We start from the raw sequence: 13,598 nt of genomic DNA on the forward strand, positions 1-13,598 counted from the left end.
GCCTCTATCCCTGCTCATCTCTGCTCCTGCTCCACTGCACACAATCACAGCAGGACGCCGGCTGTAATCACTGTTGGACATAATTTCAGGGACAATTTGAAGACTATTTGTTATCCCTGCTCAATAAAAAAACAGGACACAAGCATTTTGTGGATGTTCATTTGAAACATATTGACAGTTTTATAAATGGATCACTGGAATAGTAATTACTGTACATATATATTTCTATTTAGTTTTCTTTAAAAAAAAAATGGACACAAAAGGATTTCCAGCACCGCCATTTCCCATTTCATTTTAAAAACATTATATGTACATCCTCATTTAATGTTGAGTAAACTGCCTTGTTACTAAATTGAAAAAGAAGCCTGAGAGAGTTCCCTTGGGGGGGGGATAGTGATAAAACTACTGGTAAATGGTGCTGTATCCATCTGTGGTCTCCTCAGATTAGGTGGATGGGACAAACTCCCCTCCAGGGGAAAGTTCCTCAGCAGGACTCCAGGTAACACAAGCCTCTTAATCACACATGACCTGGCAGGTAAGAGAGAGTTAAGCAGCAGCATGGGGCCTCCCAATGTCTTCCCTCCCCTTCCTTCTTACAACATCATTAGTGGAGGCACATGGCCCGCCTGCCTCCATTGCTGTGTTTACAAACACTATCATCCACGATATGCCAGGAAAACTGCGGCGTATTGGACGGAATTACAGTCTATACTTAAATCAAGTGAATTACAGATTAAGCCAAAATACTTTGGCGCAATCACTGGGTGTAAATATTTGTAATCTTCTATGCCAAACGAATTTAACCGGCGTGTGTCTATCAGATATGATGAATTGCACTTGTGTTTCTCTGCAGCAATTTGTGATGCAAAATCTTTTAAAGTCGCTTTTCCATGTGAAAAATATCGCCTGCTACATGGTGTTTGTACAAGATTATAGGTCTGTCCTCTAGTGTGCTACGGTTTTAGTGCTGCAAGTTCATTTATCATAGTGAAACTTGAAGGGGGGGGGGGGCGGTAGTGACATCCTGAGCAGCAGTTGAAGGTTTTTTTTTATGTCACCAGCCATTAGAGTGACCCAGGGTGGTGATCAAGTTGAAGGAACAGTCTGCCTGCCCTTGCAAAAAGCTGACAGAGGTTTCTACAACATTTTGGCACAAGAGCCACTAAATATAAGATATGTAGCACAGTGACAGGCATTGCATCTCCAGTGATTCTGAGGTATTTAAGTTTAATTAATTTTATAGGCAACTCAAGAAAGTCTCTTGTATGTGGATAATTGTTTGATAAATTGCGGCATTCTTCTTCTTGATTTCCTTTGAATAACTACCATTTCCAGTGAGTGATCATTGGCTTATAATACAACTAACTGGACATGAGTGAATGACGCTGAATCTGTTTCGAATCACATGTGATACAACCCAGTTACACAATACGGATAGGAGATGTACTGTCATTTAAAGAGGAACTCGATTATAGGCTGCAGTTGGAATGATTTATATTTTATATGCGTAGCTTTACTCTTTATGTTGTCAGGTATTTCACTCAGAGAAGCTTAGGGACTGACGCTAAACGTGCAGTGTTCATCTGCTTATTAGAAAACATCAACCAAAAGGGAATGTTTTCATTGTTGTTTGTTTATTTGTTTGTTTATTTGTCCATAAGACGGACTGGCCAGCCATTTTTCATTAACTTAGCTGGGGGCGGGGGCGGGGGTTCAGGACACAGAAGAACCCATTACTCTTTTGTGTCAAGGGCAGATTCAGTACTTCTTTTTTTTTTTTACCCTTTTTTGTGTCTTTTTTGTCATTACATCGCAAGACGTGCACGTTTTTCTTACCTTAAAATTAGTTTCTCTGAAAATATGGCATTGACCTTATGGGAAAAAAAAAACAGGCATTTTTATGGTGATAATATGTACTCATATGTAGGACTTAATGCAGACTGCCTTAAAATCCCTAAAATGATGGAAAAGCTGTAAAAGTAATCCTAAACGAGCAAACATAATAGGGTCTTTGCCTGAAGTACCTTCAGGCTCAGGCCCTAAAAATGATTTAATGCAGATCCTGCTGGTTCCAGTTGCAGTTTGTATTTACTATTGGCTGGCTGGAGTGTACCAGTACACCAACGTATGCTGTACTTATCATATTAACTCGTGAACAAAAGCGTAAATAGTATTTTAGGACAACTTTCACAGTGAAATATGACAGAGGTTTAATGGATTTCTGTTATATGTACAGCCCACATATTTACTGATAAGGCTGTGTAGTAGCAGTTAATTTTCATAAATAATAAAGTTGCACCGAGTTAAAATATCCATTCTAACTCTGCCATAATTCAATTAGTACTATCAAACTGTGTGGCTGTAGCAAAAACACTTCTGCAAGGGGCAAAGGCTAAAGGAGGTCTTTAAGACCTGGGGCAGTAGATCCATCGGCTGGAATGCAGAGGGAGGCTTGTAAATTAGAGACCTAATGAAAACTCTCTGGTGTCCAAGTGAAGCAATCATCTGGTTAGAATCAATCAGTTATTCTACTAATTTCCCTCCTGCTCTCTCCAAGCCCTCAATGCCTAATTTGAAAGTGCACGCTCCGTTTTACACACCTGCAGTTTGAACTCAAGACCGTGAAAACTTCAGAAAAGGGTTGGTTTTTCTTTTTTTATCACTTATTTTTAAAGGGTGATTAAAACAACGGAAGTGAAGACATTTTGAGTGTGTTTGTGTGTGTGTGTGTGTTCGCGCCCGTGTGTGTTTTTGAAAAAAAGATTAGCCAGTTGTAAATAACTGTCAAAATAACATAATTGTCAGTAACAGCACACTAACAATCATGGGTTATTTTACAATCTCCGCCCTTTAGAAGAAATCTTTTGTGCTAAATGTTTTATTGGATAAAAAAGATGGACTGTGGTATAAGATGTTGCTAAACTGAAAGAAAGCTTAAAAAAGACTCTCCCGAAAGACTTGGTCACTATACCTTCCTTGGAGTTATTCAACCTTTCACCCACTGGGCCCCCCGAATCTGACCTTTAACCAGATGCCATTGCCTTAAAATCTCCCAGCCAGTTTCAACCTCTGGAATCTGCAACACATTATAAGAGAAGGAGAGAACAAAGGCAGTAGATTAGAGGCCGGGCTGGTTATTAGTTCACCGATACAGTTTTTACATGGGTCAAATGAAACGACGAGGATAACAAGTTTGGGAAAAAAGTGCACTGTTATGTTAACTATTAAAAAAAAAAAAAGAAAAAAAGAAAAATGTAAATTAAAAAGAAAATCAGCAACTCCACAAAAAGCTATAATTTTCTTTACAAAGTGAACATTTCTATTAAATACTGTATATGCGCCTGTGTATTTGCAAGTTTTTGTCTTCTAGTCTCAAATTCTTCTAGGTCCTAATGATCATTGCGTGCCTCATTTCTTTGTAATTTCAATGGATTATCCACTACTAACATGTTGACAGATCTAGTTCTCCATTTTTCACTTGCTTTAAATGTCCTTGTGGATTTAGTTCCCCCTCAATCTCATATTATCGCAGTTAGAAAGTGTGTTTTTTAGCAGGGAGGGTATCAGTGAGTGGAGGTGCTGATGTATTGAGCAAAGTTGCTAGTCTTTGCTGAAAGCTTTTGTTTCCTGGGGGCTCTCTATTCATCACAAAGCCTTTGGTGGGTAGAGACATAAAGACAGGCTGCGACCCCGGTGTGAGCCCTTTGACCTCTGTGAACCCAAGGGGACAGATTTTCGGCAACTGTGCAATCACTATTAGTTGACCACAGGCTCTGTATTGGAAAATGGCGAGAGCCAGACAAAATGAACGTTAGGGACATGGTGGGAAAATCTGGTAATTTATAGAAGTTGAGTCTATTTCAAAAGAGGTGATGGTGGATCTGCGGACATGTGAGGTCAAAGGTGATGTTTGGACCTGATTTCCTGCTTGTGTTACAGTAACATCTGTGTGTTAAGAGATGTCTGGGACAAAAGCATTTTGACCCTGAGGGGCATGATCATGAAACCAAAAAAAAAAAGGAAAAAAAGGAAAAAAAGGAAAAAAAAAAAAGGCAACAGTTAAGATTGCTAAAGTTTGACACAAAGCCCTGGTGGACTGCTTGTGACGAAACCAAATCCTCTTGCCTTGAACTATTGCAGTGGATTTAAAACGTCAGCCTTAAATCATTGGAAAGCATTTTTTGAATAACTTACCCCACCACAACTTTCAGCATTGCACTCCATTAAATTCACTTTTAAAGACAAAAGATTCTCCTTTAAAATGGCTCTGCTCATGCCTCCCCTGTGAGACTGGATGTGATAAAGTGGATCGTTTTGGCTCTTGCACTGTCATCTACAAGTGTCCAAGTAAAGAAATAGTGGGAGTCTTCAGCCTCAGGGCTAGCCATTAAGTAAATTGGCCTCTCTAGACCTATAGCTGTGTCACTGTCCGTGACGAGCTGCCACCTATTTGACCCAGGCAGAGGAGTCCAGTGCTGACCAGCAGCTGTTCTGTGGGCTTGTCTTTCCAAGCCTGGGAAGTGGTTCCTAATTAGCCTCCCACACCCATAAATGTGTCCAGTAGGTCAGTCACTCCACGCTCATTGATCGCACTGATGTGTTCCTTGCTGAGGTTTGACTTGAGCTACTTCATCAAAATGAATGAGAGGCAGTAGGTGACACAAGCAGTCTTTATGTGTCAATAAGACCCTCAGAGGTAAACCTCTCACTGGAGTGAGGCGGAGGGGATCGCTGGATCTGGATTTTAATTGATTTACTATGTTCAAATTATAGAAAAAGGGCGATAAGCAGGAGAGAAGAACCATGTTTTTTTTGTTTTTATTATAAAGAAAGTTTCTTTAGATCTATCTTTTATGTCCTCTCATAAAAATGATGACAACCGCTGGGTATGACTTGTATGATAAATGGGTGGAGAACAACATCATCTCTGGCTTGTCAGACTCTGAGTTCTCTTTTAGCAAAGTCACAGGAAACAAGTCTTGTGGGTCTGCCCTCCAGAATCACTCCTCCTGTCAGGATCTCGCCTTGACTCTTCAATATTCTTGGATTTTGTGTGTGTGTGTGTGTGTGTGTGTGTGTGTGTGTGTGTGTGTGTGTTTGTTTTTTTAACTGTTCCCCTTGACCCCCCTCCCCATTATGTAGACCATTGGATTCCCTTCAGCCACGGTCTGATCTTCTATCAAGTAAAGACTCTGTCGGGTCATAGCACAGCCTTTACTGTAGCCAAGTATGTGACCTGCGCCTTTGTGAGGGGGTAGACTTGTGCGCTAGCATGGCTGCAGTTACACAGCTGAGCCTGTAGTTGGCACAAGGGTTTCTTCAAGCGATGGTGGCTGAGAATTGTAGCAAATTGTGGTTGGAGCAAATAAATGTTGATCAACTGTTAGATTTATAGGTGCAACACTGTAAAGAACTCAGGTCAGAGGAGAAGATGGTGTGAAAATGTGATGCTATGCGGCGGACCGGTTACATTTCTAGGCTCCATGTTAAGATACGCCGTAGCCCACAGCATAGGGTGCTGCTACCAAACCTATATACAACCTACAGTTATCTCCACATACTGGTACGAATTGGTCTTTTGTCCACTGAGTCTAGCCACAGTCTTTCCTGTTTTTTATTTCCTTTTTGTTGTTCTTTTGTTTCCCAATCCTCCAAAATCCTGCTGATTCCTGCACCTGCCTCCACCTGACTGCACCCACCCAACAGATATTTTTTCACTCAGTCTTTTCACGCCTCCATGAAATGTTTTTTTTCTCTCTCTCTCTCTCTTTCATTTCGCCGGCCTCGACCAATAAAAATGCAAGCCAATTTTCCAGCGCGTTAACCCAAGAGATCTTTAATACACAAGTGTTTTGGTGCAAAGGGGACGGGAAGGCCTCATGGAAAGATGGATGGGCCTGCCGACTTAGAGTGGGCCGTTTTCCCACTGCCCTGGTCTCAGCCTGGGACAAAGGCCTCATTGAGTGTGATGCTTGACATCAGCATCATAAACTAGTCATTGCTACAAAGACTCTGACACTTTAAAGTACCAGCTACTGCCGCTTTCTTTTCTCTCCTTGTTACAGCATTGCACAGCCTAATCACGTCACTGACAGTTGTTCCTCTTTTCTGCAGATGCCAATACAAAGAGTTGAAGTGTAAAATGATGTCAAGAAGGGATTGTTTTCCATTTCCATGTTGTGGTCCTTTTTTCACTGAATATTAAGTGATGTGATAGATTCTCGATTATCTTTGAGTTGCTAACACTGATGATGATGCTCAGTGCTATAATGTGTGGCCCCCATTCATTAATATTCATATTCTATCTCACAATTTGAGACAAAAAAAGAACCTGTCAGTTGATCACCTGCATTGAAAGTAGTTGAAATATAATTTATGTGATCAATATCTGGATTTTCAGCAATTAATTATGCAGTATGAATCATTTACATGCATCTTATTTATTTATATTAAAGTGTAGCCAAACAGGAGAAACAACAATTTTATATCCTGGCTTTTTTTTTAATCCATAGAGATTACGGTCCGCATTAGTCATCAGCTGAGTGTCTCACTGCTAACAAATAAAAAAAATCCGATATATGTATTTTTTTTTTTATAACAGAAAGGGATTATGCAACTGTGTATGTGTGTGTGGGGGGGGGTATAAAAAAACATCTCAATACCCTTAAGGTCATGGCATCAATAAGACAAGGAGATCTGCTCGTGTCAATGGAAGGCTGATCTTCAAACATGATGTCAGCTCAAAGCCAGTTTTCAGATTCTCAATGTCATGGAAGAAGGCAAGGGTGCACTTTAATAGATTAAACAGCAAGAGCCAGACGACGGCGCTGCCAGGGAGGTGCTGATGGATGCAGTCAAATTTAATATGAATTCATGCTGGATTGTAACAAAAAGTAAAGATTACATAAAGCACAAACAGCAAAGAGGAAATATGTTGATATGTCGACCTTGAGGGAAGAGAACGTAGTATCTTTTTCCGAAATAAGTTGCTGCGAAAAAACTCTGGACAATCGTAATATTACAAATATTACTCTGAATAAACTCAGAAGCACTTCAAAGTATATTTTTCAGTGTTAAGTGTCTTGTGTGTGTGTGTGCGTATGTGTGTCTTTAATTGACTTGTTTACATGTATCTACATCTTCATTGATTAGGTCATAATGATGTTTGACTTGAGGCAATAATTGCTCTCAAGGGCCAAAGCTACATGAGCAGACAAAGCATCCAGATAGAAGTGAGTGTGTGTGAATGAGAAAAAAAAAACTGTTTTCACATGTTTGTGTATGTTAGAGAGAGGGAGAAGGAGAGTCAGAAAATGGGGGAGGGTGTGTGTTATGGGGGGGCTCAGACTGAACTCATATACAGGGAAACAGCTGCTTCACATTGCTAACCTCTGGAACAATGTGAAGATAGTATGTTTAGACAGGTTTGGGCAAGAATGGAGGTCAGCGAACCTTTAGGGGAGATGTCAGTCGTAGCTGTCAGCCACTGGAAACACAGAGAAATAAGAGTTGGTGCTCGACTGGCAGTGTGTTACAGTGTTACTCTAATCCTGCAGGGTAATCTAAGAAGAATTTGGAGGGGAAATGAAATTTTCCTTCACTGGCTGCTGCTTATTCCCTCAGCGACTTGTGTGATTCACATTAAAGTAACAGGCCACCTGTCACCAACGTTATTCTGCATGGATACAGAGGGATCCAAGTTAGTCTGATCACAGGCCCTAAAGACGGCCGAGACCTCAAAGAAGTGTGACACTATTCATCGTCGTGACTGACAACCTCGCAGCTGCCCCGGCGTGCTATAGGGCAAAGTACTCTGCTGTGTTTTTGTCACCTATTTACTCAGGCATGTGTAATCGATCCTTCATGTGTTTGGAAAAAAATAATACTTCAAGGTCTTAAGATTATCACCCTTGCCACCTGGCTCGCATGTGCCTGGGAGTCTATATTTAAATACAGTAAAATGATGACGAATGAGTCGACAAAGAAACAGGACACACTGGCAATTCTGCGTCTCTTGGTTTATGTTGCTCATAGTATTATTTCCAATTTAATCAGAGTTTCACTTTCTAATTGAATATTCTTGGTGATTGAATTATCATGACAAACTGATAAAGGGAGATAATCGTCAGAGATGATTTATGTCTTTGCACTAAACCCCCATCCACACCGTCCGTCCTCTGAATGACTGTGACATTATTCTGTTAATAGTTATCTGTCCTCAAGTCCTTGACCTCCTTGAATTGTAAACACGTTTTTTACACCACTCTCAGCACTCTTTGACCAAGGGAGTTTTGTCGACAGTGGGGCCCAGAGATAAGCAAGCGGGGGCTGAACCTGTTCCGGCCTGCACTGCCCTCTGCAGCACCTCTACTCCACACTCAGTCAAATTTCTCCCAGCACTGCCGGATCACATGGGTTAATCTCTCCTGACCCTGACTCCTCAAAAGCACAAGCCTGGCTCTTTTGGACTCAGTCCCGGTGTGAGCGCAATGCAGTGCCATGGAAGCAAACCCCACACACATCCCCTGTTCACTGGCACCAGTTTGCAGACTTCAGAATCGTGGAGATAAGGTACAAGAATGTCAGGAAGTCTGACACCAATGAGCGGTATGGTAAACAAACAGCTGCAGACGTCTGCCCGCATCCCCTGCCTCTTAACGACCTTTAGTTCCACCCTTTTAAATGTCAGACTCTGAAATATGGTTCTTTGGTTGAGCTATTAGTTAAGTAAATCACGCTGCATTAACTTTAGAAATCAGAGAGTCCTAAATGACTACAAAATATTTACTACACTGACCTTATTGCCAAGTTTCTTTTGAAACTTAAAAATTCTCTCATAAAGAGCAGTATTTAATCTTTGAACAGATATAACCATGAGTTCATATTCTAAGGTTTTAAAGAATATATGTTTTTAGAGTGAAAGTGCAGCTTTGACACGCATGAATTTCCTACCATGTATAACATTTGTAAAAGCCACAGGTGCAGTTTGCATTTGTTCTGGGGGCTCCCTGGACCCCCTAGTGGCTTTAGCCGAAAAATCAATGTAGGTAGGGATTATTACCTCCACCCATGTGGTAATGTGATCATTAGCAATGGTGTCTGTCTGCAGGATAGCACAAAAAACAGGTGGATTTTGATGAAGTTGACATGTTTAAAGGGCACAGGGGCAGGGGGCTCACTGTTGCCCTGAGTGGCCGTAGCCGGAAATGCACATAAGCATTATGACGTCCAGACGGTTCATTTGTTATCATGATAACACAAAAAAAACTGGATGAACTTTGATGAACTTAACTGGATGATAGGAAGGGCCAGTAATGGGGAATCAGAGGCTTCTAGAGGATGTAACCCTCCCTAGGATTTTACCTTAACACAGAGCTTAGAATTTATTGAATTTATTGCTCTTTAACATAGTAGTAGACGTAAACAAATGGTGTGACTGAGGCTAATTTCATTAAAAAGAAATAGATTGTGGTCTACTTCTTATGTATGGGAAATGCATGGACACACTCCTTTACTGCTGATGGTGCTCCTCATCTTTTAATGAGACTCACTGAGAAACTCTAAATCGCTGGAATTTAAAAAAAAAATCTAGTTTCTTATCAGGTTTTCAGTTCACTTTTCTTTTCATATGTTTTTTGGCATGTTTAGTCAGGATAAACACCCAACCTTAAAATTCAAATTGCACCTCCGATAAAAGACATGACAGACTAAAACTAACTCTTAAAAATGTTGACCATTTATCTTTTAGGCTAATTTTAAAAAAGGAACACTATTAATTAGAGCTACATGTCAACATTCAGAGTTTATTTATTTTTACATAAATACATGGTTAGTTCAACTGCAGCATCTTGCCAAGGCAGCTAAAGTGCACATCACGGAATATTGTGTGTGACGTGTCCATGGAGGTTTCAGGTAACGCTGAGCGGGACTACTGACAATTATGTATGCACAGAAGTTGAAAGATCGGGGCAGCTTTCCTATCGGGAGACAAACGCTTTGATATCCTTCCTGGGTATTTGATCCCTCTAGTGTAGTGAAGCAAAAAGCCAATCATTCTTAACCACATAAAAGTTAACAGAGCATGGCCTGGTATTTAGCTTTATGTTTATCTGTGTTATTAATGTGGGCACGAGAAGCGTGGCCTGTCACTGCGGGTCAGATTGGCAGGTGCTGAGCTGTTCTGACGCGGTGATTTCACAGCCTCTTTGCTCTCAGCTTCAGGTGAGTGAAATGATCCTTGCTTTAATAGGGGACTTGAGACTGACATGAGTATCATATGCTTCAGCAACACTGGAATCACTGCCCTTTTTTTTTTTTTTAAACTTTGCACTAGTACTCCTCCAAGAATAAATAAATCTTCGGTGAACTGTAATTAGTGTGTTGAGGGTTGGAAAAAAAAGATTTGTTGATCCGCTAAACAGGCGGTGCTTTGAGAGGAGATAGCATCTGTGGGACAAGTGAGTAGCAGTGGGAGAAAGGAAGATAAAGAAATGTGAGAAGATTTTTTTTTTTTTACACATTGTCTGAAAGCACAGGCGATCCTGATGAAGATGATAGAGGGAGTCTCTGATTAACCATCCGGTAAGCAGGATGTATGTCCCTGCCAAGGCAGACAAATGGAACTTTTGTAATGCTATGACAGTCTTTGAGTTCAGCGAGATATCTTCATCAGGAGGGCTCCTTGTTTAAGCTGTCACACTCTAACAGACATAAATATTTTCACCGTACTAGATTGTGTAAACCATCAATATATCATAATTACATTGAACATATGAGCACCCTCAAGCAATTTTGAACACGTGATTTGTCTTTCTACTTAATGAAATAGATGTATTTTTGATTAAGCTCTTCATGATTTGATGGGGTTGGGGCTGTGTATGACATTTAAAGCAATACAAAAAAAGGGACTCATTACATTAACATTCTCTGCTCATATTATCTGAAGTGTGTGGCGCTGGTGTGATTTACAATGTATTTCTTTAGGCAAACTGACAAAAAAATTGCGATGTTGACCTGAAACTTTTTCACAGCCAGGCGCCCATCTGTATGGTTCCACTGAATATGCATGGGGAGAAGTCTTGCCTGAGCCATTAATAATCTTGTCATTGGATCTCACAAGTTTTCTGTCTCTTTACACCCCCCCTCACCTCCCCCAACCCCCATCCTCTGGTTTCTGGCAAATCCCCATTACTAGAAATGTCACAACCTAAGTCCAAAGAGCAAATGAAAGCAGTGGTTTTGTTTTCATCTTTTTCGCTGGATTAAATGTTTTCAAGTCACACATAGAAAAACAAGAGCTAGCTGTGTGCAGAGGACACTTTTAGTGGTGCTATAGTATGTTGACGTGTAACTGTGTGACTGGGTGTGAACCTGCATATGGGAGCTGCCCCTCGCCCTGTAGTGTGCAACTATCGCGAGCGAGAAAGCAGGGGGTAAGAAGACTGACACAAGGTAGCATTTGCAATTGGGAGGTTTTGGTTTCAGGCTCTCCAGTCATCAATCATCCTGGGCCTATTCTGTTCTTTGACAGCTCACTACCAGGCTTGACATTTAACACTCACAACCCTGGACCAGGCTGTGCTCAACACCAGAGACTTCAGAAAACACAAAAATTGAATAGAATGACACTTTTCCCCTCTTCAGTAAGTGGTAGAACTGAGGCAAAGCAGATACAAATTAATAATTCCCATCTGCAATTCACTTCACTCTGGTGAAATTACTGCTTAAGGCCTTGTGTTCCCCCTTTGCCCCTCACTCTGACATACACAAAAGAGCTAAATGAGAAAGTCAAGAGGCCTCTAGGCCTATTAGACTAAATGCTAGTATGTTTTTATGTGTGGATGGACTCGGTGAACTTTGCGAGAGGCCGCTTTGAAAGTTATTCAACTCACGAAATCATGTTGAAAAAGGGGAGACTAAAGATATTTTTTTAGCCTCATGTTTCAGTTAGCAAAGCAGCATGGTGGAATTGGGATTAATTGTACACATTTCAAATAGTGAGGGAATGTTTCCCCTGTCCTTAAGCTGCCTCTGATATTAGAGTCATTCAAATTTCCAAGGGGAAATGAGCTTATGTTTTGTGAACACATTTTGGTGTTCTGCCTTTTTGGGTCAGTAGGTCGCTATAAACAGAGTAATAATATTGAAAAACCCCTGCTCTAATAATAACCCACATGACCTGACATCAACTGGATAACGCAGCACTTTGGCCTATAAAATACCAGATTTGCCACATTTAAACTGGCTTTTTTTCCCAATAAGCACAGCTGTCAGTCTAGAGATGTCACAGTGTGACCTCCCCAAAACGACAAAATCTGGTTCAGCAGTATTATACAACAAACCTTGCGCACCTCTCTCTCTCTCATTGTGTGACACACACGCACGCACGCACACACACACACACACACACACACACACACACACACACACACACACACACACACACACACACACACACACACACACACACACCTGTGACCCCTCGATAACTTGACAAAGAGCATGCTTTTCATTTACACTGTTTTCTCTCAGGCCATACAAGCATCAAGCTCACTGTCTTCTGCCTCTTTTGTGGATTTAGTATGTGGATGCCGATAACATCTCCTGAACATCAGCTGTATCCATTCGCTCTCATGTCAGGGAAGTGATAGCTTCTTTTGGATTGTGTGAGCCACGGAAAATCTCTTCCATCTTTGTGTGTGTGATACGCTCTGCTTGCTGCATACTAAACATGTTGCCAGACAACTGGTCATGTCTTAACTGTGAAACTGGCAACTATTGTTCATGGCGCTATTGAACATGCCTCTAACGACTCCAAGGGCAACCTTTCATCTCCCACAAGGTACTAAGGCTCTTAAACACCTCATGCTCTTTAAGGCCTCTAAAATTGTAACATACAGTGAGACTTTGTGGTCGGACCATTGTGGAACTATAACGAAAATGTGGTTATTTATTCTTCTGAATCATGCAAACAAGTGCATGACTACTTCCCCCCCAGATGCAATACGTCACATGCGTGTCTCTGGAGGATATCTGTCACTCTTTATAATTTGTCACTTCTAATATGAGGTGAGAGCCTCAGACATGCATGACACACACAGTATGCAATATGAACACATGTGCATGCATACACACCAGCGCAGATTGTTGCACAGATGATTGGTTGTGATGTCATCATAGAAAACCTCTTTTCTGAGAAAGATTCATCAGATTATGACCAAAGCAAAGCCTTTCTTGCAACACTCCACTAGCTGCACCATATGGTTGGGTCCTAAAGCCACGGGTGGAGGGTTTAATGACAGAGCGGATGTGCGGTGCACATGCCGAGGGATGTTGGGGGATGGGCTAAAAAAACACTCATCAAGTCTTTGGCCTGGAAAGGCTGCACAAGGTCAGCTGTGCGGTGGGGGCAGGGTGAGGGAGCCAGACACATGTCTACAACAAAAGGCAGGTGACCACAGCTAAACTTTGTATACGAGAATAAACCAAGAGCGCACAGTAAAATATTGTGAAAAATCCTTCAAAATGCTATTCATCAGTGAGTAAGCATTCGCAGTGCTGACCTATTTAGTGAATAATATCAAAAATCTTCCCTTCAA

The 13,598-nt window shown here is 41.2% G+C and overlaps 1 long non-coding RNA gene across 2 annotated transcripts in view; it reads right to left on the reverse strand.

The window, feature by feature from the left end:
- Nucleotides 1-200: 200 nt before the first annotated feature.
- The window catches only part of LOC147258857 (uncharacterized), a 138,644-nt gene continuing 125,246 nt past the window's right edge, over nt 201-13,598 (reverse strand). For both annotated transcript variants that reach the window (XR_015117083.1, XR_015117082.1), the window contains 2 exons: nt 2,972-3,076; nt 201-528 (listed from right to left, as the gene is read on the reverse strand). This is a non-coding gene — a long non-coding RNA (uncharacterized LOC147258857). The remainder of the gene's footprint in view (nt 529-2,971; nt 3,077-13,598) is intronic.

The sequence above is a fragment of the Aulostomus chinensis genome, chromosome 7, assembly GCF_037954235.1.
Source record: "Aulostomus chinensis isolate RoL2024-O1b breed Wild chromosome 7, RoL_Achi_v1.0, whole genome shotgun sequence".
Classification (NCBI taxonomy): domain Eukaryota; kingdom Metazoa; phylum Chordata; class Actinopteri; order Syngnathiformes; family Aulostomidae; genus Aulostomus; species Aulostomus chinensis.